This window comes from Eschrichtius robustus, chromosome 18, assembly GCF_028021215.1.
Source record: "Eschrichtius robustus isolate mEscRob2 chromosome 18, mEscRob2.pri, whole genome shotgun sequence".
Classification (NCBI taxonomy): Eukaryota; Metazoa; Chordata; class Mammalia; order Artiodactyla; family Eschrichtiidae; genus Eschrichtius; species Eschrichtius robustus.
In genome coordinates this window covers 3,296,500-3,320,727 of record NC_090841.1, presented here as the reverse complement: position 1 = coordinate 3,320,727, position 24,228 = coordinate 3,296,500, and the positions used below count along the sequence as shown (strand labels likewise).

Below are 24,228 nucleotides of genomic sequence, written 5' to 3'. Positions count from 1 at the left end.
TTATCTATTAAATGATTTCTACTATCTAGATCAAAATGGCAATCAGATGTTTTCTTATCAGTTATTTTTAAAGAAAGCCTGGTGAGAGAAAGCTTTGATCACGTGGGAGCCTTTATATAGAAATCCAAGGGCTGCTTTTGACCTTTGGCTATTCTTTTTTTTTTTTGACCTTTGGCTATTCTTACCTCACACTTGCTCAGATGTTGGTTCAAAGAATGGCATAAAGGTCTCTTTTTTTCAATGTGTTAAAAAAAAAAAAAAAAAAACTGTCTATTAAACAGTAGAACTAGACCCCAAGGTGGTTAAAATTTCATCATTTTCTCTCCAGAGAATTCAACTTAAATTATTTGGTAGAAATTCTCATTTCTCCTATTTAGCTCTTTTTCCCCCTGGGGAAGAAGTTACATTTCCTCCTATTCTTATGCCCTGGCTCTTGTACAAATGAAAAAAGTCTCCTGGGAGGTAAAGGCATGCCCAGGTGGCACAGTTTGGAGTATCTGACGTTGCTAAGCAAATGTTAGATTAAACAAAACAATATTTATTTTTTTCTCTATCTTAAATACAAAGACCATATGGCACATATCTAGAAAAACCTAAGTGGTTAATTGCATGTTAAATTCCTTTCCTCTTTGGCTGCATAAACAACTGAGAAAATATTTACCTTCTCTGTCATGCTAGATTTATTTATGACTTTGTAACTAAAACACAGAAGTGTTATAAATTGAAACTTTAATCTCACAATTGACTCACTTTCTAAAAATTTATATGGTTTCAGTTTGTGGGACAGCTGCAACTCTAGATTTCACTGATTTAAAACATGAGGAAATTATGTGACTACCTAGTTGTTTTTATAATGTAGTTCTTTGAGCCAAGTCACCGACTTTCATTTTCATCTTGGTTTTCATGAATAGTGCTATGCTTTTTTTTTTTTTTTGCCTGCAAATTCACATAGAATTCACATAGGCTAGATAAAATGAAATCTAAAAATCCAGAATATTCATTTGTTCTTTACCAGGTAGACTTTGCGTTTTAAATAATACACGTGTGTCTTTTAGATTTGATGCTGTTTACATTTCCAGAAGCTTCCGCCGTAGTGATCGTCTGAGTGAGTCACGTTCTTGTCCATGGTGAGCGTGGGCAGGACGCAGGGAGCTCGGGGCCCAGAGGGCTTGTCCTGGTGTCTTTTTTTAACCTGTGCCCTTGGGACTCCGGGGGCAGCACCAGCCCCCTGTAAGAGGCCTCCGGTTGAGTGATGCTAATCTTACATTTTAAGTATGTTTGAGTCATGCATGCATGTGACCAAAAATCAGAGGGCGTGAAAGGGTTTGCAGCTGGTCTCCCTCCCACTCTGGCCCCATCCCCTGGGACACCCTGTGTCATGTTGTTCTCTCACACGCACCTGAAGATGGAACCAGCTCCCACAGACACAGAGATGCGTCTCATCTGCCTCTGCTCCGGGTGGGCCAGCCTTACACGGGGCAGTTAGTGAGGAGCCCTTGTCTTCTGCAGCGAGACCTTTTCTCAGTGCGCCCTGGAAACCCTTCAGGGGTGGGCCTTCCTGCCGCCGTCCTGCGGGTCCTGCACTCTGGCCTCAGGCTGCGGCGCGCCCCCTGCCCCTGCCTGGAGCCCCCTTCTCTTCTCCACACTCACCTCCCCGGAAAGGCCGCTTCTCCAGACCCCGTCCTTCCTCTGTCGCACAGTCTCACAGAAAGCAGGTCTGCCCTCCCTATCCTTCACCCCAGGTTCTCATTTCTTGATGTCATTTGACTAATTCCTATCGTCCCAGTGGGAGTGAAATTCCCTAAGAGCAAGGCCCATTTTCATTTATTCACCGCTTCTCCAGGGCCCCGCACGGTATGCAAGGTACACGCCCAGCAAATATTTATTGAAGATTTTTTTAACCTTTTTATTGGACATAACTTACATACAGTGCACAAATCCTGATGTACGGCTCCATGAATTTTTATATATGTACAGACCTTTGTAACCACCATGCAGGTCAGGAGACCAACATTTCCAGGACCTCAGAAGGCACTGAACCCCTCAGTCGATGCACCTTCCCCACGAGGTAACCCCTCGCTCTGCCTGTTTGAGCCTCATGCAAGGGCTGTCGTGTGGTTTGTACTCTTGGGTCCTTGGTAACCCAGGTGGGAACAGTCCCGGTAGAGCCGTGGGAGTGAAGGCCCAGTGAGTGCGGGGCAGGAGAGGGCGGAGGGAGGGGACTTGGGGACGCTCTGGTGGTTTCCTGCGAGGGGAGAGGAATGGGGCTTGGAGGGGGCGTGGGGCGGAGAGGCTGTTTCTCTGTTGGATTTCATTTTGGTTTTTAAGGAGAGGAATGACACGGAGAGGCTGGGGGGAAGGATCTGCAGAGACTGACGAGTAACGCTGCCCGAGAGTGATGGGGACGTGGCCGGGCGTGGGTCTTCCACGGACGCGCAGGGTTAGCCTCGCCGGCGCACGCGCAGTCAGGTGCGGGGCACGCGGGGAGAGGCCGGGGCGGCAGGGGCCGTGGTGGACGTTCCCTTCGGGCTGCTTTGTGCTGTGGTTCAGGACGCTGGCGTCAGGGAGTGAGTGGGGACATGGCGCTGCTAGCTCCCGAGGCGGCGTTAGGGGCCCGGGGCCCACGGGAGGCAGGCGAGGCCCGCCGGGCCACGGGCACGGCCGTGCGGGCTCAGGCGCCGCGCTCTGGCCAGGGCTGTGGCTCTGCCACGTGGGTCCGGCGGCACGGGAGGAGGTGGTGGCCTTGGAGTGGGCAGAGCTGTCCTGGTGACCCGCCATCTCTGCTTGCCGGGCAGAGAGAACATGAGTCCCCGGGCTGCGGCCTGTGCGCAGGCAGAGGGCTCAGCGGGTCCCGAGTCCCGAGTCCCGGCGGCGTCTGGGACCGGCTCCTAGAGTGAGGGAAGGGCCACGGAGACAGCGATGGCGCAGGCGTAACCAGACGGCGTCCCCCAAGGAGAGGAAGGAGGGAAGGCGTCAGGAGGCCCGGGCGCCGTGAGCTTCCTGTCGCTGCCGTCACAAGTCTCTGCCCATTTAGTGGCTTAAGGCAGCACAGGCGTTTCTCCTCTCAAGGTTCTGGAGGTCCTGGAGGTCGGGAGGCCGAAAGGAGCCACGCGCTAAAGTCACCGTGCCGGCAGCCGGCCCCCTCGTGCGCTGGCTGCTCCTGGAGGCCGCACGGCGCCACCTTGCCGCCCTCTCACGTCGCCTCCACCCTTGAGCTGCCTGCTTCCCCCCTGCAGGGACGCGGGCGGTGGCGTTCGGGGGCCACTCACGTAACCCAGGGTGCTCCCTCACCGGACGGGCAGCCGCAGGTTCTGAGGCCAGGGGAGGGGCGTTTAAGGACTCGCTGTGTGGTCACTGGCGTCCTCAGAACTGCGACAGGAGCAGCCTTGGCGAGAGCGAAGATGAGGCAGAAGTGAGAGCCCCCGGGAAGGAGTGGCCGCAGCCGCGGGAGCGGGGAGCTGGGCGGCACCGCGGGGAGGGGCCGAGGTCGCGCGGAGAGCCAGGTTCCTGCTGCAGCAGAAGAGTGAAGGGGGCCGTCAAGGGGGCAGGTGGAAATACAGGCAGTTTTGCTCCCGACGAGAGCTCAGTGGAGAGTGAGTGAGAGAGAGGGGAGGGCGCGAAGTGGGACCCACGGAGGGGGGCGTCATGTGGCCCCTGAGCCAACAGGGCGGTGATGGTGATGGAGCAGGTAACCCTGTGGACACAGCGACCTGTGTGCGCCCGCCTGGCTGCTCTGTCCCTACAGTAAATTCCTCAGAGTGGGATTGCTGCTGCACAGTTTATCTCCAGCACACGTGCAAAGTTAAAGTCCAGATAGCGTTCCCTTGACAGTATGATAGGCCACAAATACTGTGACTTATTTTTACTTGTAATTCTTTTATTACCAGTAAAACCAACATCTTCCCCTATGACATTTTTCCATCTGTATGGAAGTTAGGGGGTGAACTACCTATTTTTGTCATTTTCCCATGTTGTTACTGATTTTTATAGGAATGTTAACCGCTTATCTTTTTTGTTGTAAATATTTCCCACATCTTGTTATTCAGCTTTCAACTTCGTGTGTAATTTTTTTTTTTTTTTTAAACATTCAGAAGGTTTTATTGTCAGTTTGCTTGAAGGTGGTGATTGTTGTTTTTAGTTAAATCTATCAGGCTTTTCTCTGAGTTTCCTGTCACGCTTAAAAATAACTTGCTAGCCTGAGAATATTTAAATTTTTGCCAATATTTTCTTCTAGACTCTTGTGGTTTTATTGTTTACTTTTAAATCTTTGATTATTTAATCTTCTAGTGGTGTAAGGTATGAGATTCGGAACCAGCTTTACTTTTTCTAATTGGTTTTTGAAAACCCACTTTCCCCAGTGATTTGAAAAGGCCTCCTTTATGAGATGCTGAGTTTCGTATGCAAGATACTGTGTCTGAGCTTCCGTTTCAGGGCTCCTGCCGAGGCTGGATAATCATTTGTCAAGTTTTTTGTTGATTATCAGTCGGTTTTGTTTTGTTTTTGTTTTTTTTACACAGATGCCTTACTCTGTTATGGATCTGCCTGTTCCTGTCACACCGTTTTATATTTACTGGTCTTCTTCTTAGAAGTGCCTCATACATCTTGTTAAATGTATTCCTGTTGTATGACTTTTTTTTTTTTTTTTTTTGCTGTTGTGAATGGGTCTATTAGTCCCTCTTTCCCACTTCTTCTAGCTGTTTATCATTGGGACATAGAAAGTTATTTACTTTAGTTTGTTGATTTTGTGGCTGGCATTCTTAATGAACGCCTACTGTTTTTGATACATATTCACTGGATTTTGGAGGTTTTCCAGATACTGCTCTCTCTCTCTAAATATGTATTTACATGTATAGGTGAAACCTCACAACATGTATAAATAATGTTTTGCTGCCCCTTTTCAGTATTTCTGTGACCCTGGTGACCTTCACTGGTCCGGGGGCTTGAACTTTCACAATCGCACCAAGTAATACTAGGGGCGTTGAGCGTCCTGGTTGTGTTCACGGTCTCAGTGGCATATTTCTGGTTGCATCTGTGACTTGAAAGCAAGCCAGCACGTGTGTTTGAGACTACTCCTGGATCAAGAGTGTGTATTCAGAGTATGAAGGCAGGAGTGAGGCAGTGAGGTGTGGACACAGGCAGGGAGGCTGGAGTTCTTGGGGGCGGGGGGGATGAGCAAGAGAGGCCCCCCCAGGGTGAGGCCACCCCACGTGGTGGGTGTGCAGGCGCGATGCTTGTGTGGACCTCTAGGCTCAGGTGCCCGCTCGGGGGCCTCAGATGTTCCTCTGTGACGCTGAGCTCTGACCTGTGCCGTTATTGTGGAGAGGGAGTGACATCACGCATGTCAGAAGCACTTAGCCCAGTGCCTGGCACGTAGTGAACACACAACAAATGTTAAGTATCATTGCTGTTCCTATTCTTGTCAGTGTAATACATGATTATTGAAAGGGGGGATTTCAATGATACAAATGGTGTGCGGGAAAGATAATTTCATCAGTTGCATGTAGGATGGCTGAGAGCAGAAGCAAGTTAATACATTAAAGCAGATGGACATCCCTGTGTGTTCGGCATTGTTTGGTCAGGATGTTGAGGCTGATCCCTGCTCCGCAAGGACAGCCGTGGGCCAGGCCACCTGCGTCCCTGGAGTGGTGCGCCCACGGCCATGTGCTCCATCCAGCACTGTCTCCCCGACCAGGTTATTCATATAGGAGAATAGTTTACCCTGGAGTCGTTTACATCTCAATTTGTAATGTATATAATTAATAATTATGAAAGCAAGCACCCAGCTAGTTGCTTTATTTAAGGTACTTTCTCTTCAGGTCCCTAACTAAGTGATGACGTAATCATTCTTTTCACATGTGTGTATTTTTTCAAGTCTCAGGGAAGCTTTGAAATACTTGCTGATTTACGGAGAGTAAAAAGTGAACCAGACTTTCTCAGAACATTTAGAAAAATTCAGACACTTAAAAGCTAAAATCAAACAATATTTGAAATGATTTATACAATTTCAGCAATAACCTTTTTCCACTTAAGCCAGCGTACAGTCTAAACAGCTCTTTCACGCTCAGTCCTTTAAATGAAAGCAATGGAGGTCTATAAATCAAATGATCGTTTACATTTATCTCATAACACTTCTTCTAACTCGTTTTCCCTCTTAAAACTTAGTATATCCTCCAAAAATTTGAACCAGTCCTATGTGGAATTTAAATTAAAGTGAATAAGTAAATACATAAGAAGATCTTGGAGAATAATATCCGGCCACAGCTTAGTTTAGAAAAGCACAGTATCGCGAGAAAGCAGCGTGACAGCAAGTGCTGCTGGGCTCGTTTGAAATGAGGGAACCACTGTAGGTGGTTGGTCTTGGGGTTGAGCGAGTAACCAGCCCCGTCTGTCACTGGGGGAACCACAGCCGCTGGTCCTGGGAGGACCCACAACACTTCGTCCTGATGATTTCTGATAACCTCGTATTTGAAATAGTTTACTCATAAGTTGCAGGCATCGCTCCCATGTACCTTCCCCCAACTGCCCCGATGGTGATGTCCAGTGCTAGGCATGGTACATCGTCCAGTCCAGGAAGCGACGTTGGTACGGTCCTTACTCGGTAACCTGAGTTACTTTCACGTCTGCATTTGCTCATTGTGGTCACTCCTGAAATTGACTGTCGTTCATTTTCCAGGGTGGTGCGCCTCAGAACGCTTATAGCTCATGAGCCTAATCTATAACCTACAGCTCCTTCTGTTCAGTTTAGAGGATGACCAGGCTTCATGATCACCCTGGTGACAGGACAGTAGAAGCAGGATCAGGAGAGACTGGCCCATCATCCGAGAGCCTGCTTTCTAATCACTAGAGTGTCGAGCACTAAATGCAGAGTGCTGCAGAGGGGAGGGGCTCTTTATCTCTTCATCATCTGCTTCCCTGTTGGGGGAAATCCACTATCTTAAGATCACCCATCTTAAGCTTTTTCATCTGTTGTTATATCCTTGGCATCTCTCTTTACTTACAGTAGCACTGATTTTCTTATCAGTGTCCTTGAACTGTTAACTCATTGACTTTCAAGCATTTTGACCAAACCCATAATACAAAATGCCTTACGTTTTGGTCCTTTATAGGAATGTTTATGTACGTTTAGGTATGTAAAACTGAAGCAAAAGTACCACAGACTAAAAGTTACTCTAACTATGTGCACTGTACTCCAGTATTTTCCCTTTTTTTAAAAGATTTTTAAAATGCTCGTTACAACCGGCTGTATTGGTTTCACAAACCACTGTAGAAAATGGTCCCACAGTCTGAAGAACACCATGTTAACTGATCTTGTCCCGTTATTTTGCTTATTCTACCCTTCTTTCCCAAATCAACCAGAAGACCTTTTCAGAGAGAGATGCTTTACAACTAAGTCATTTAGAAATAAACTACGACTCCCATTTGATCCCAGCCCCGCCGTTTCTCCTCATGTGGTACTTCATTTGACAGGCATTGTCTTTTAGGAAAGATATGTGTGTGTATAAGATAGTGTGAAAAATGACCTGACGCAGTCTGGGATGCTCTGTTGTAGAGCGGGGAGTGCTCGGGTTTGCCTCAGGGAGTACGAAATAACCTCTTACCTGGGCTTTATCACTTCTCATTCAGAGTCTGCCCCAGCTGAAGCCAGGGTAGGAGGAGGGGAAGAGGGACAAGTGACGTGTGACAGGAGGAGGGTAGAGAATGTGTTGGTCTGGGGTTGTTGACAGTAGGGGGCTCTGTGTGGGAGGAGGGGCAGCGTTCAGGGTTGAAAATCAGACGAGGATCCAGTAGTCAAGAGTCCTTCATGTTACGTCTGCACAGAGGCTTTTATGTGCCCCTGGTTGGGACAGGGAGGCCTGAGAGGAGAGGTCTGAACTTTGTGAGCGGAGCAGGGACGTGAGCAGATATAAACAGAAGGGAAAAGTTAGGATTTCAATACAGAGGATGAAGTGGAGGGTACAGAGACTGAAGGCAGGGAGAAAAGAATCTATCCAAGTAACAGAGAAAACAAATATAAAAATGTACTGAATTTACCATATACTTAGACACATCCATTTTTATTTGTAAAAATGATCTACTTGATCATCTTGATAATATTTCATTCTCTCCTGTCTCAGCAATGCATTCACAAAATCTTTTTACAAAATATATTTTTATCCAGCATTTCAGTTGTTTCATTCAGGAAGGTTGTTCAAAATACCACGTTCATCGTGCAGCAAAACTGAGGTCCCTCCGTCCAGTTTCTCTTTCTTTCCTTCAGGTCTTCCTGTTATGCTTTTGTTTAATGTTATACTGGGAGATTGCCTTCATTTTTTTTTTTCTTCCTACTGTTTTTGGCTTGGTTGGTTTTAGTTTTGATTTTCATGATTATATTTTTATTGCCAGTAGCTGATGCTTCTTCTTTCTTTTTCATAGCATCTTGATCTTGTTTAATGAATGCAACTTTTTTGGTTACAAAAATAAATGCACATACCTGCCCTAAAGCTCTTACAATCCAGGCAAGAGATGATGAGTTTCTAAATCTGGCCATTGACAGTAGGCATGTATATAAGGGAAACATATAAGAAATGTATTGAGATAAAATTGTCAGGACTTGAGGATTGATCAGTACCTGGGGATAAGGAATCAAGGGTCAGTGCTGATTCTCAATCTGATAAAAGAGCATCTAGGAAAAACCCACAGCTAACATTCTACTCAGTGGTCAAAGACTGTGAAAGCTTTCGCCTAAGATAGGAGTAAGACAACACTGTCTGCCTTCTATTCAATATTGTATTATAGGTTTTAACCAGAGCAATTAGGCAAGAAAAAGAAATAAAAGACCATTCAGACTGGAAAGGAGGAAGTAAAATTATCTCTATTGTGAGTGACATGGTCTTGTATGTAGAAAATCCAAAGGAATTCACAAAAATCTATTAGAGCTAAAAACAACAGGTTCAGTAAGGTTATAGGATATAAGATCAATAACAAGAATCAGTTGTATTTCTGTACTCCAGCAATAAAACCCCCAAAATTAAGAAAACAGTTCAATTTACAATAGCATCAAAAATAAATTGATTTTTAGGAATAAATTTAACAAAAAAGTTTAACACTTGTATACTGAAAACCATAAAATATCATTGAAAGAAATTAAAGAAGACCCAAATAAATGAAAAGATGTCTTGCATTCATGGATTAGAAGACTTATTGGTTAAGATGGTAACACTCTCCCAATTGACCTGCAGATTCAATACAATCACTATTGAAATCTCAGCTGCCTTTTTTGCAGAAACTGACAAGCTGATTATAAGATTCATATGGAAATGCAGGGGACCCAGAGTAGCCAAAACGGTCCTGAAAAAGAAGAGAAAAATTGGGAGGACTCACATTTCCTAATTTCAAAACTTACTACAAAGCAGTAGTAATCAGGACTGGAATTTCAAGAGTGAAGCCACCAAAATGGTCACGTGGGAGATCCCAGTCTCAGTCCCCCACAGAGACCAACAGTTAGCTCTCCCTGAGCGAAAACGTCTAAGAAATTTCAGAAACAGTGAAATAAAAGCCTTAGAACAACCTCACCAGACGAGAGGGGGGCAGCTGCACGTTGCTGCATCCTGCCAGCCCCATGCCAGCCCCAGTCGACGTCCGGAGGGAGCTTCCCCGCCGGACAGCGTGCACCTCACTGGGAAAGGAGGGGAGGGGAGATGACCAGCCTCAGCCTTTCAGACGCGTGCAAAGGTCCACTTCAGTTTCACCCAGCCCAGACCAGCAAAGGTGAGATGTACAGAGACGGCGAGGAACCAGGAGAAGAAGCTGGGGCCGCCAAACAGCAGCTGTGTTGCAGGAGTGATGGCAGATCACAGACCTGCTCTGCAGACAAAGCCAGCACGTTCTGCCACCAAAGAAACCAACGGGCAGCACAGCGCAGACCCCTGTAGGTTTCGCCAGTGTTCTCCCACAGGTACACGTGCCCTGACACCTGAGTCCCTCCACTTCCTCTCTGACCCCTCCTGGTGGAGCCTGGGAACTGCACCTCAGGCCTCTGCAGCTACGTGAGTGCAAGACGCCAGCCTAGATCCCTGGGGCTGACCTCCACTGCCATGCATGCCTCAGGGCTCAGTAACTGAACCCAAAGAAATGGAGATCCAGGAACTGTCCAACAGAGAACTCAAAATAATTGTTGTAATGATACTCAGAGAACTAAAAGAGAGCACAGAATAACAATTTAATGATATAGAGGAAAACAATACAAGAGCAAAATGGAAAGTTCAACAAAGAGATAGAGAACGTAACTGGAGAATTCAATAGAGAGCTTCAACAGCAGACTTGACCAAGTGGGAGAAAGAATCAACAGAAGACAGATCAATCGAAATTATCCAGTCAGAGGACCAAAAAGTAAAAACAATAAAAAAGACTGAAGAAATCCTACAGACTTAATGGGACACCATCAAGAGAAGTAATGTAGTTATCATTGGAGTCCCTGAAGGAGAAGAGAGGGAGAGAAGGGGTAGAAAGCTTATTTAAAGAACTGATGGCTGAGAACTTCCCAATCCTGGGGAGTGATCTGGATATCCCAAGTCCATGAAGCTAATAGGCCACCCTGAAATTTCAATCCAAAACAATCTTCTCCAAGATACATAATAATAAAACTGTCTAAAATCAAAGACAAAAGAATTTTTAAAGCTACAAGAGAAAAAATTCTTTCATACACAGAAATCAACCCCGTGAGGCTATCAGCAGTCTTCTCAATAGAGACCTTATAGGCAAGGAGAGAATGGGATGAATATTCCAAGTGCTAAAAGAAACTGCCAACTAAGAACACTTTACCCAGCAAAGTTGTCCTTCAGAAATAAAGGTGAGATGAAGACTTTCCCTAATAAACAAGAGCTGAAGGAATTCATCACCACTAAATCTGCCTTGCATCACTAAACCTGAAAGGAATTCTTCAAGCTGAAATGAAATAAGGCTTAATTAGTAACATAAAAACATACAACATATTGGTAAAGACAAGCATATGATCAGGTTCAGAATACTCAATATTGCAACATGGTGTTAACTCGAGTATAAAGGTTAGAAGACAGAAGTATTAAAAATAGCTGTTGCTATAGTAATTTGTTAATAGATACAGTATATAAAAAGATGTAAATTCTGACATCAAAAACATATAAGAAAAGGAGTAAAAGAAGGGTAAATGTTTTTATGTGATCGAAGTTAAATTGTTCTCAGTGTAAAATAGACAGTTATATCTATAACATGTTTTATGTAAACCTTATGGTAACCATAAAGCATAAACCTACAGTAGATTCAGAAAAGATAAAGAGAAGGAAATCAAAGCGTACCGCTATGGAAAATCATCAAGTTACAAAGGAAGTTAATCAGAAAAGGAAGAAAGAAACTACAGGTGAGCCAGAAAAACAATAAGATGGCATGAAAAACTCCTTACCAATCAATAATTACTCTAAATGTAAATGGACTGAATGCTCCAATCAAAAGGCATAAAGTGTCTAGAGGATTAAAAAAATAAAACCCAACAATAAGCTGCCCACAAAAGACTCACTTAGCTTTAAGGACACAGACTCAAAGTGAAGGTATGGGAAAAGACGTTCATTCAAATGGAAAACAAAAGAGAGCATGGGTAGCTATACTTACGTCACACAGAAGAGACTTTGAGCCAAAAATGGTAACAAGAGACAAAGAAGGTTATTACATAATGATAAAGCAGTCAATTCATCAAGAAAATATAACAGTCATAAATATATATGCACCTAACATCAGAGCACCTAACTATGTTAAACAGATACTAACAGATCTGAAGGAAGAAATAGACAACCTTACAATAGGGGACTTCAGTATCCCACTTGCAGCAATGGATAGATCATTCAGACACAAAATCAACAGGAAAACGCTGGACTTGAGCCATGTTTTATACAGATGGACCTGACATACACAGAACATTCCACTGAACAGCAGCAAGATATGCATTCTTCTCAAGTGCACGTGCAACATTTTCCAGCATAGACGATGTGATAGGTCACAAAACAAGTCTTAGCAAATATAAGAAGACTGAAATCATACCAGCTATCTTTTCTGACCAAAATGCCATAAAACTAGAAATCAGTAACAGGAGGAAAGCTGGAAATTGCACAGATATGTGGAAATTAAACAACATACTCCTGGAAAACCAACAGGTCAAAGAAATCAAAAGAAAAAAATTAAAATATCTTGAAACAAAAATGGAAGCAAAACATATCAAAACTTACGGGATGCTGCAAAAGTGGCTCTAAGTGGGAAGGTTATAGCCATAAACACCTACAGTTAAGAGAAAAGAAATACCTCAAATAAACAACCTGACTATAAACCTCAAGGAACTAGAAAAAGAAGAACAAAAAAAGAAAACAAAATTAAACTCAGAGTTAGCAGAAGAAAGGAATAACAAAGATGAGAGAGAAATAAATGAAATAGAGACTAAAAAGACAGTAGAAAAGATCAATGAAACTAAGAGCTGGTTTTTTGAAAAGAAAAACAAAATAGACAACTGTTAGCTACACTTAACCAAGAAAAAGCGAGAACTCAAATAATATTACAAATGAAAGAGGAGACATTACAATTGATAATACAGAAATACAAAGGATCATAAGAAGACTATGAACAATTACGCACAGATTGGACCACCCAGAAGAAATGGATAAATTCCTAGAAACATACAACCTATCAAAATTGAATCATGAAGAAATAGGAAATCTGAACAGACCAGCTACTAGTTAGTAAGGTGATTGAATCAGGCATCAAAACTCTCCCAACAAACAAAAGCTTAGGACCAGATGGCTTCACTGTGAATTCTACCAAACATTTAAAGAAAAAAATACCAATCCTTCTCAAACTCTTACAAAAAAACAGAAAAGAAGGGAACACTTTGCAAATTAATTTTACAAGACCAGCATTACTCTGATGCCAAAGCCAGACAAGGACACAAGGAAGGAAAATTAGAGACCAGTGTTCCTGATGAACATAGATGCAAAAACCCTCAACAAAATATTAACAAACCAAATTCAACAGTACATTAAAAGGACCACACACCATGATCAAGTGGAATTTATTCCAGGGATGCAAGGATGATTTAATGTCTGCAAATCAATCAGTGTAATCACCATATTAACACAATGAAGGATAAAAATTACATGATCATCTCAATAGGTTTGATGATTTGTGACCTTGGATAAGGCAGTGGTTTCTTAGATTTGACAGCTAAAGCACAAACAACCAAAAAAGCCAAAAAGATAATTTGGAATCATCAAAATTAAAAAATTTGTACTCAAAGGACAGCATCAGGAAAGGGAAACGACAGCTCAGAATGGGACAGTAGACATCTGATGGGTATTAATCTCCAGAATACATAAAGAAGCAAAGGATTTCAATAGACATTTCTCCAAAGAGGATACACAGATGGCCAGTGAGCACAGGAAGAGATGCTCAACAACATCAGTCCTTAAGGAAGTGCAAATCAAAACCACAATGAGATTTACCACTTTTTGCCCACTGGGATGGATATAATAACAACAGCCAATAACAAGTGTTGGCAAGGATGTAGAGAAACTGGAGCCTTAGTACGCCTCTGGTGGGGATGCAAAGTGGTGCAGCAGGTTTGGAAAACAGTTTGGCCGGTGCTCAAAGTTAACAAGAGTTTCGGTATGACCCAGCAATTCCACTCCTAGGTATATACTCAGTAGAAGTGAAAACATATGTCTATCCCCAAATTTGTACACTAATGTTAACAGCAGCTTTATTCATAATAGCCAAAAAGTGGAAGCAAACCAAATGTACTTTAGTCGGCATTTGGATGAACGGATATACAGATATTGTATATCCATGCAGTGGAATATTATTCTGCCATAAAAGGGAATGAAGTACTGGCACATACTACAACGTAGATGACTCTTGAAAACAGTATGCTAAGTGAAAGAGGCCAAACACAAAGTGCCAGTTACTGTATGACTCCATTTATATGAAATATTCAGAATAGGCAAATCCATAGAGACAGAAAGTAGAACGTGGTTGTCAGGGGCTGGGGAAGGAGTGCAGAGTGAGTGCTGGTGGGTAAGGGGTTTCTTTGGGGGATGATGAGACTTTGATAGTGGTCATGGTTGCACAACTTTGTGAATATACTAAAAATAACTTTAAAAATGTAAATTTTATGGTGTGTGAATTTTACCTGAATTTTTAATTTTTTTTTAGAAATTTATTTATTTATTTTTTTGCTGTGTTGGGTCTTCGTTTCTGTGCGAGGGCTTTCTCTAGTTGCGGCGAGCGGGGGCCACTCTTCATCGCGGTGCGCGGGCCTCTCATTATCGCGGCCTCTCCTGTTGCAGAGCACAGGATCCAGACGCGCAGGCTCAGCAGTTGTGGCTCATGGGCCTAGCTGCTCCGCGGCATGTGGGATCTTCCCAGACCAGGGCTCGAACCCGTGTCCCCTGCATTGGCAGGCAGATTCTCAACCACTGCGCCACCAGGGAAGCCCTATCTGAATTTTTAAACAGAGCGAATGCCGGCAGCCGCCGGGGAGCAGGGCAGGGCTGTGATGGGGGACACTTGGTGGGCTGTGCTCCTTCCCACGAGGAGGACGTTGAACTGCTAGGCCAGCTGGAGGTCAGCTAGCACAGAAGGTGTGCTGGCTGTCGTGACGTGGAGTGAGACTTAGTACCCTAGAGATTTGGAAGGAAGTAAAAGGCCATCAGTCCCTTTCAGCCTTAAACAAGCCACTGCTCCCAGCTGACCCTTTGGAAGATCCCACCTTGAACTTTCAAACTCAGGAGATAGGAGAAGAAAGCCTACCCGTAGCACCTATTATTATAGCATTGTGAAGTAATGCTAGTTGATAGTATTTTTATATGAAAGTTGTAATAATACTTAGGTGTTGATTCTTTTTATCCAACACTTGTTTTGAGTTGCAGTAGTGTGCACTGTTGGGCATTACCCAGGTTTTCCATATGCTTCAACCACAAATATAGCAGGGTTTTTTGGGGGGTTTTTTTTTTTTTTTTGGTAAGAAATTGCTAAAAGCTGTTACATCAGGAATTTTGGACATTCTTCAGACGAGATAATCGGGGAGGACTGATGACATGTTGATTGAAAGCAGGCAGCCCTGGTAATTTCAGTGGATCAGTCACGAACTTTATTTCTGTCAGTTACTCTGTACAAAATGCAGGTAGTGACACGACCTGCAGATGACATGGCATCGTGAGCCCCGGGCTGCACTTCTGTGCTGCCGCTCAAGGAACTTCTGGCAGGGGCCCAGGGCCTGCCTTACACGCGGAGCAGGGGCTGCATGCTCTGGGCGGGCGGGGGGGGGGGGTTCTTACCTCTCTGTAACTCAGTCTCATCTCACCAGGAGCGTCACCCTTAGTGAGACGTATTTCTTCACTGCACACGTCTACCGTTTGTATTAACACATCGTAGGCAACACAAATGAAAGTTAACAGCAGGTATACTTTTAGTGTGATGCAGAGGGATCTTTCACCATGCGAGTTAGGAAATGAGTTTGCAAAGTAGCAGTTATTCCAACCAAGGCAGTTGGGTACATATCTTTTGTTTTGTCACTTCAGAAATTGACTGTGTGTGTGTGTGTGTGTGTGTGTATAGTCAGTACATTATTTTTTTTACCTGTTGACATCTTAATAATTTCAGGGATTATTGAAACTAGTTAATTACAGAAAGAGAATTTGGACTTAACAGATGTCAGTTATGTCCAAATTACAGCAGTTTGGTTCTAATTTTCCTACCTTTTTACCCGCTTTCTGTGACTGTCTCTTGAGGACACCACGCTGGTCACAGTGTTGTCCCTGACTGCAGAGGATCAGGTCTGTGGCTGATAAATGGAGGCCGCGCCAGGCCGGCACAGTGCGGGCCTCTTCCCTGCTTGCCCTCGTGTAATCCGCACGGCGGCCCTGCCAGGCGGGCGCGGTCACGGTGAGGGTCCGGGAGCCTCACAGTGATCAGTGCCAGGCCGGGTGGCCCTTGTGTAGTGTCCGCCTCCCCGGCCGCGGTGTGGCTGTGCGGGCAGCGTCCGTGAAGGCTCCCCCGTGCGTGGAGAGGTGGACGACTTTGGAGCCATCACACCAAAGCTCCCCACCTGGCGAGCACGTGCGCACCTGTGGCTGAGGTGCCAGCCGCCGCTGCCGGTGTAGACAGCAAGGGCTCCAGGAGGTCCGGGAAGGAGGAACGGCCTCTCCAGTTTTCTCTGTGGAGACTTTAAGGGCACGATAAAACTCCTTTGGATCTGGGAGAGTATTTTGAAAATACGAAGCAAGTGTGTTTTCATTCCCCCGTCCGTAGATCACCTTCCCCAGCCCGTCCACAGGGATGATCCGGGTGCTGACCAGAGAATAGAGGGGAGGGGGCACCGTGCTGGGGGCGGCGGCCCTGAGCCCAGAACTCTAGTCTGACACCGGGGACACACCGCGCCAGGGCCCCAACCAGCAAGAGAGGAGGGAGCTGGCAGCACAGCCTTCCCGCTGCCGTGAGGACGCAGCGGGCTGGGGGGAGACCTCGCGTGTCCCCCACCGTCGGCAGTGCCCCTTCGTCACCGCTGGAGAAGGCCTCGTGGTGCAGTGTCATTGGAATGGAAACGGAGGGAAGTAGGGAGGGCGCCGCACAGGTTCCTGGCTGCCGGCATGCAGAGTGAGGAGGGGAAGCCAGGGCTCCAAGGGAAGCTCCCGGGTCCCTGGCCTGTTTGCTGCAGGAAGGTGCTGAGCCCTAGTCGACATCAGACGGTTCCAGGTGTCCTCCCCTCTTTGTACCTCAGCTTGATCTCACAGGAGAGGGGGCTGCCGGCCTGTAGGTTGGAAACAATAGTTACACATCTCTGAGGGTCCCTGGGAGGGGGGAAGGCGGAGCTGCAGGAGCCTCTGCTCCCATCGGTTGGATGCCAGCCCCGCCCCCGGGGTGCGGAGGCCAGGGCTGCACCCCTGCTCTTGGCTCGTCTCCCCGCCGAGGAGTTCCTGTTCCGTTTTTCCTTCTTCGTGCGCGAGCAGAAAGTCCCGTAGTCTACGAAGGACACGCCCATCTTTTCCAGTTGGCCTCCACGGTGGCCCCACTGCCTTTGTTGAACTGCGCGGTCATGAAGACAGTAGCAGGGTCCCTCTTCTTGTTTGTTTTTTTAATGTATGTATTATTAAGCCATTCTGACAGGTGTCACGTGATATCTCATTGTGGTTTTGATTTGCACTTCCGTAGCGGTTAGCGATGTTGAGAATCTTTTTGTGTACTTGTTGGCCATTTGTTTGTCTCCTTCGGAAGAAAATGTCTTCAGATCCTCTGGCCCTGTATTAAGCAGATTGTTTGTTTTCTGTTGAGTTGTATGGATTCTTTACATATTATAGATATTATATAATGATATCATATATCATTTGTTATATGATTTGCAAATATTTTCTCCCATTCCACAGGTTGCCTTTTCATTTTGTTGATGGTTTCCTTTGCTTTACAGAAGCATTTTAGTTTGATGTTGCTCAGCTTGTTTAATTTTGCTTTTGTTGCCTTTGCTTTTGGTATCGAATTGAAAAAATCACTGCCAAGGCCAATTCAAGGAGTATTTTCCTATGTTTTCTTCTTGGAGTCTTATGGATGATACATTTTTGTAGGTTTTCCTTTTTGTTGGTGTCTAATTGTTCATGGTAGTCACCTATGATCCTTTGTATTTCTGTGGCATCAGTTGTAGTGTCTCCTCTTTCATTTCTAATTTTAGTTGACTCCTTTGTGCATTTTTTTCTTAGTGAATTTAACTAAAAGTTTGTCTGTTTTGTTTAACTTTTCAAAAAACCAGCTCTTAGTTTCACTGATCTTTTCTATCGTCTTTTTAGTCTCTATTTATTTCTGCTCTGATTGTTATTTCCTTCCTTCTGCTGACTTTGGGCTTAATTTGTTCTTTTTCTAGTTCCTTGAAAAGACTAAAGCTAAACGCGGCATATTGTTGGGTCTTGTTCTTAGTTTATTCAGCCCATCTGTGTCTTTTGATTGGCGAATTCAATCCGTTTACATTTAGAGTAATTATTGATAGGTACAGACTTACTGTTGCCGTTTTGTGAGTGTGTTTTGGTGGTTTAGTACCAACACCAGAGCTTCCGGATTGTGTATTGTCCTTGTGGAGGCTCCCCTTGCTCCCCTGGGCTGCCCTCCTGACCACAGAGCCTCTCTTTTTCTGTGGAAGTCCTTATTACTTGACCACGGGTTCCTTTAAAATGAAGAATCTGCCATTTTTTCCTTGAGATGTTACAGGCAATGGGAAAAGCAATATTAAGGAGCTTTGATTAGGAAGAAAAAACCCAGCATGTCTAGTTTCCAGTTCTGTTTATTGCTTTTCACCTAATTATCTCACTTAATTAGATTAACATTACCTTCCCGTGTTTCATCTAATAAATGCATTTCCATTTGAATTGGTTACATCTTTGTGTTCTGCTCATGGATTTGCTTTTGATAGACACATACTGGTATTTCCAGGGGGTTTTAAATTTTGTTTTGCAGAGCTTTTTTTTTTTTCCCAATATTTATATATAAATAGAATTGACGGTTAATGTTTTGTGTTACTATTAATTGCCTAAAGAGGTTTGGTCAGGTAGTTAGAAGTCATTTTTTCTTATAAGACTGGGGCTAGTCTCTTTAAAACAAGCCGTGAGTCCACCATTAGCGGAGAAAATGGTTTCTAGTTGTCATTGAGATCTTATAAAATTCTCATATTGGCACTTTGGAAATTATTCAAGACCTTTATGGAAACGTGAAGGAGGGATTTGTGGCTGCTGCGTGTTTTCTGTCTGTTGGAGAGCGGCGTTAACCTTGTAGCTGCCGTTCTGCTTAGGATTGGTGTCACTGTGCTTCAGCCACATTCTCGCCGCTGTCGGCACTGAGCCACCCGCGTGTCCCCGAGTCCTCCCCCTGGTCCAGCAGTGTCAGCATTTTAACTTATTCTTAGTGTAATACTCGCTTTTATATCAACTTGTATAGGGGCTTTCCTTTTTAGCTGTAAAAATAGCTATGTGGTGTGTTTTGATGTGTGTTGAAGCTGACGTGATGGAGATTAATTTACAAGTTGTAGGTGTCAAATATAAACACAGGAATATGGCATGGGGATCTGCTGGGGGGCTCAGGAATTTGAAATCAAGACGGTTGCAACTTTCACATTTGTGGGGAGCAGTAGGTCCCGTATTAGATACTTGGGCTGTGCAGTGCAGAGGAGCAGTGAAGCAGGGGCTCTGAATTAGAAAGACAGCCGGGTCTGAATCCTGTGTGATCGTCTGTTGGAGTACAGGCTAAGTTGCTGTGACAGAGACCCCCAAATACAGTGATTTCAGTAAGATAAAGCCCCTTTCCTCCTGCCCAGCAAGGCAGAGGTGGGCAGGTAGGCCGGTGGGCTGGCGGCTCCTCAGCATGTGGCTTACCTGAGTCCCAGGTGTGGGTCCGGGTCTTACTTCTTTAAGGGGAGCAGGAAGGGGAAGGAGGTGGAGGGCGCGAGCAGCTTTCTTGTGAAGCACCTGGTAAGTGTGTTATCTCCATTCACATCGGGTTGCAGGAAGTAGGTGCACAGCCGCCCTGAGCCCAGAGGAAGCCTGGAGAACAGTGGCCAAGGCCTTGCTCCAGCCGAGCGGCGGAGGGGCAGTTCTGTTTCGGAACGGACGAGGGGTACTGGGCAGTCTCTGCCGGCAGCCTTGACCAAATTACGCTTTTGAGTCTATTGTAAAATGTAAGCTGTTAAAATATCTGCTGAAAATTATGAAGCATTTATAAAAATACCTTCCTCAAAAGATATCCATGAAGACACAGGGGTATACATTTAATAAATATAGGTGCCCTTCCATATTTTCCATTTACTTCTCTTGTTAGTATTTCTGGACACAGCTCTCATGTTGAAATACATAACGGTGTTAGTTTCTATCGCTGTGGAACAAATTACTGCGCCAAGTGGCTGCAGCAGCACAAAGCTGCTGCACAAAGCTCACGGCCCCCGCGGGTCAGGAGGCGGAGCCCCGTGTGGCCGCGCCCCATGCTCGGGGCCCAAGGTTGCAGTCGGGGTGTTGGCCGGGCCCACGTCTCACCTGGGTGCTTGGCTGCTTCACCTGGGTTCTCGGCAGAATTAATTTTTTTAATTATTTACCTTTGGCTGCGTCGGGTCTCCGTTGCTGTGCGCGGGCTTTCTCTAGTTGCGGCGAGCGGGGGCTACTCTTCGCTGCGGTGCATGGGCTCTAGGCACACGGGCTCAGTGGTTGTGGCACGCAGGCTCAGTAGTTGTGGCGCACGGGCTTAGTTGCTCTGTGGCACGTGAGATCTTCCCGGACCAGGGCTCGAACCTGTGTCCCCTGCATTGGCAGGCAGATTCTTAACCACTGCGCCACCAGGGAAGTTGCTCGGCAGAATTCTTATCTGTGCACTTGTAGGATGGAGGTGCCCAACTTCTTGCTGCCTGTCAGCTGTTGGACACCCCTGGGCCCCAGAGGCCACCCCCAGGTCCTAAATCCCCACCCCCAGATCCCACAGGGTCCCTGCTGGTGGGCTTTCCCACCAGGGCCGCTGACCTCGGGCAACAGGAGGGTTTCTGCAGTGGGTCTGCAGCCTGGCAGACGTATCAAGTAAGTAACTCGCTGTGGCTCTGACATCCCGCCTTCTTTGCCAGTTCTGGTGGTCAGAAGCAAGGCTCTGGTCCTGCCCACACTCACGGTGAGGAAATTTCACACCGGCATCCACGGAGGCCACCTGAGAGTGTGTCCACCACAACGGCTGTGTTTCATCTAAAATAAATTCTCAGTTTTATTCCAAACTGAGAATTCCTGTTTGTTTGGCATTGTTGTTTCATGGGTTTTGGTAAAATGTCAGCGGGGACTTTTTATTAAATTAGAAGTACTCGTCTGTATTACTTCATGGAAAACATATATACACACACATTAAGAAAGAGAGAATACGAACCTGAGAAGGCAGGTGGGGGAGGGTCTCCTGCTCCCGACTGTGGTTAAGTGGACACTTCTGGATGCCCAGGGTTGGGTACCGTAGGACATAATCCACAAGCCAACAGTATTGTGCTCGGAGAATGTGAACAGCCCGGCGGTCTGCCCACAGAGCCTAGCTCAGGAGTTTGCTGCTTTCTGCCTTGCTGTCCTTTAGTCCTATTACAGCAGCTGCACCGTGAGGCCTGTGTGGTACTGCTGGCCCATGGCTTGTTTTGAGTCTGTGAAACTTGACAGAGATTGAATCACACAGGAGGAAACACCACACAGATGCCGTACATCTGGTGCCAAAACTAGCCTCAGAAGTCTTAACTGTCATATAATGTAGTCAAAGAATTCTTTAAAAAAAACAAAAAACAAAAAAACTATTTTTAATAGCCTGAGATCCAAAATGTGTTTGTAGCGCTGTGACGTCCTCTTGCTTGTGATCTGGATGTGATTCCTCATCTCAGTCCAAAAAAGTCCAGTCTGTCGGGAACACAGAGCATCGCTGTGACAGAATCCGGCAGTGTCCATCCATCTGTCCACCTGTCCGTCCACCCGTCCAGCAGACAGCTGTTGAGTCCCTGCTGTGCTCCAGGCCCCGTGCTGGCCCCATGCCAGACACAGGCATGGCCTCGTGGACCTTGCTCTGAAGGAAATTTCAGTTCTGTGTGACCCAAACTCAGAAAGCAGTGATGTTTCTGTTCTCATGTGGTTTAATATTCTAGTAATAAGATTGTTTTAAAATTTTAGTTAAATGCACTTATACATGTGTAACTGGAAGTGGAGAAATGACGTGCTATTTGAGAGGATAATAGAAATGATTAGCTCGGTCATTCAACTTCTAACATGTAGCTATTGGGTGCTGGCTCTGCACGAGCCCCTCATCTAGGTCTGAAACTGAAAACAGGTGTAAGTAACAGCTGCTTTGCTCCTTTCCATCCCTGGGCCCGTCTCTGATGTGGACGGACGAGTGTCGTGGGTGAGAACAGGGCTGTAGCGGATGGGGATCCTCGGAGGGCCTCCCCCCAGGGTTCCAGCTGGTGACTCTGCGCCTGCGGGGCCCCGGCCGCGCTCCTGCTCCCGCTCCAAGTTCTTGTCTTACGTCCGGATCACAGAGATCGTCTCACTCGGGACAGACAGACGGAGGGCTCGCGTTAGGATGGGACGGCCCACACCTCTAGTCAGAACAGAAGAGAAACTGCAAAGGCTTCTGAGTCCTTTCTTCTTTTTTTTTTTTTTTTTAATTTTTATTTATTTTATTTATTTATTCATGGCTGTGTTGGGTCGTTTCTGTGCGAGGGCTTTCTCTAGTTGTGTGGCAAGTGGGGGCCTCTCCTCGTCGCGGTGCGCGGGCCTCTCATTATCGCGGCCTCTCTTGTCGCGGAGCACAGGCTCCAGACGTTGCAGGCTCAGTAATTGTGGCTCATGGGCCTAGTTGCTCCGGGGCATGTGGGATCTTCCCAGGCCAGGGCTCCGAACCCATGTTCCCTGCATTGGCAGGCAGATTCTCAACCACTGCGCCACCAGGGAAGCCCGAGTCCTTTGTTCTTAAGACCAGCTCCTCACCTGGCGCTTCAAAGGACGGGTGAAAACTTTTGTTCATCTGGCAAAGGTCCCTTTCGGAAGAAGGAAACTTGGAGATAAAAGGAAGAGGATGACGTAATTCCAGAGCTTAAAATGAGATGCTGTCTATTATTTTTCCAGGTGAATGAGTGGAGTGGTAACAAGGACTTAACATTAGGCTGAATTATCAGTTCAGCTATGTGTGGTCACACAGCAATGGGATTGTAGGTCTTAGTGTGCCATAAACTTACAGACCGCTGATGAAAGGTGTCAGGTGGTATCATTTATTTGGCATGTCTTGAGGTATGGAAACCTGTCATCTAAGCACAAGACAGCAAGGTGTGCGCCATGCCTGAGTAGCTCTGTCCAGGTGGGAGGCTGGTGGGAGGCAGACGCCGTGGACTCTCTGTGTCCAGGTATCCAGGTGTGGATCCTGCCGGGCGAGCTGCAGGGCCTCGGCACCTCTGCTCTGCTGGTGGCAGCACCTGTGCCTGGGGGTCTGGTTACTGTGACAGCTTCGCGAGTGTACTGCCCAGCACCAGCGGTGGCCGTGTGGAGTCGGGGACCACCACCCTGGGTTGTGGTGCCCCACCCCTGGGGTCTCGCCTTCACAGAGGGCAGGGCGAGGTGTCCCACACAGACGGAGGGACACAGCTCGCGAGCCCCCCTTGCTTCCAGTCGCATCCCGGTTGGAAAGGGGAGGGTGGATCCCGAGGGTTCCCGTTCCCTCCGCCAGACCCCCTCCTGTTCCAGCTCTAGCTTGAGAGCTGGCCTGCCTGCCCCACGCCCAGCCCAGGCCGAGCGCCCTCGTGAGGTGCTGGACACCACTCAGAGCGCCGGGCCCCTGTGGGCCACGTGGGGGACGTCGAGGTGTCCTTGGATCCGCCGCCCCGCTGTCAGCAGGGGGGAACTGTCTTGTTGGCTTATAGTTTGTGGCTTAATCAATTAGGTGGAAATTGTTTATGTGGTTAAACATTTGTGGTGATTAAACTTTATCTTCCAGGCGGTGAAAAGATTTATTAGATGATGATTACCTTAGTTTAAAAACTTAGGCTTCAATTTTTTTTCCTAAAAATTTTACCGTCAGCTAAAGCACACATTAAAAGACAGTAGAGTATTACGGCGTGTCAGATTTGTTTCAGTAAAGTAAAAATTTTTAAGTTACAACCGTGTCATTTGAGGATGATGGCTTCTGTAATTCTGGCTTTTCTAGCAGTGGTGCCATGACTGTGCTGTGGGCAGCTTAGGCCTTTGCACTTGGATACCCTCTTCCTACTAACCACCCAGAACATACTTGTTTTCAGCTTTTGGGTCCAGAAAAAGAACAGCATTTGCAGGAAAAGAGTCTTCCAGCGGGAGCGTGTTCTTCCCCGGGAACTCACGTGGCCTTTCTTACAGTAACGACGTCACCGTCCTCAAAAAGGACGGCACCCAGTGCCAGGCCAGAGCGCCCTCTCCCGACCCAGCAGCCAGGCTTCCCAGCAGGCCGGAATCCTGGGACACGCGTGCTGCCCCGTTACTGCTGCTACGCCACGTGTCTGGGCGTCCTCCCTCTGTTTCTGCCAGACACGAGTCCAGTGGCAGTGAACTTGTACAAAACAGTCGGGTGTCAGGGTTGGTTCTCCTGAGGCCACCTTCCTGCCCTGTCCCGGTGTGGTCTCCCCCGTCGTACGGGGACCTACGTATCCAGCCCTGGTGGCCTAGGGCCGCCCCGGCAGCCTCA

The 24,228-nt window shown here is 46.4% G+C and overlaps 1 protein-coding gene across 3 annotated transcripts in view; it reads left to right on the top strand.

The window, feature by feature from the left end:
- MIPEP (mitochondrial intermediate peptidase) overlaps positions 1 to 24,228 on the top strand; it is a 140,348-nt gene that overhangs the window by 88,290 nt on the left and 27,830 nt on the right. The window lies entirely within an intron of this gene.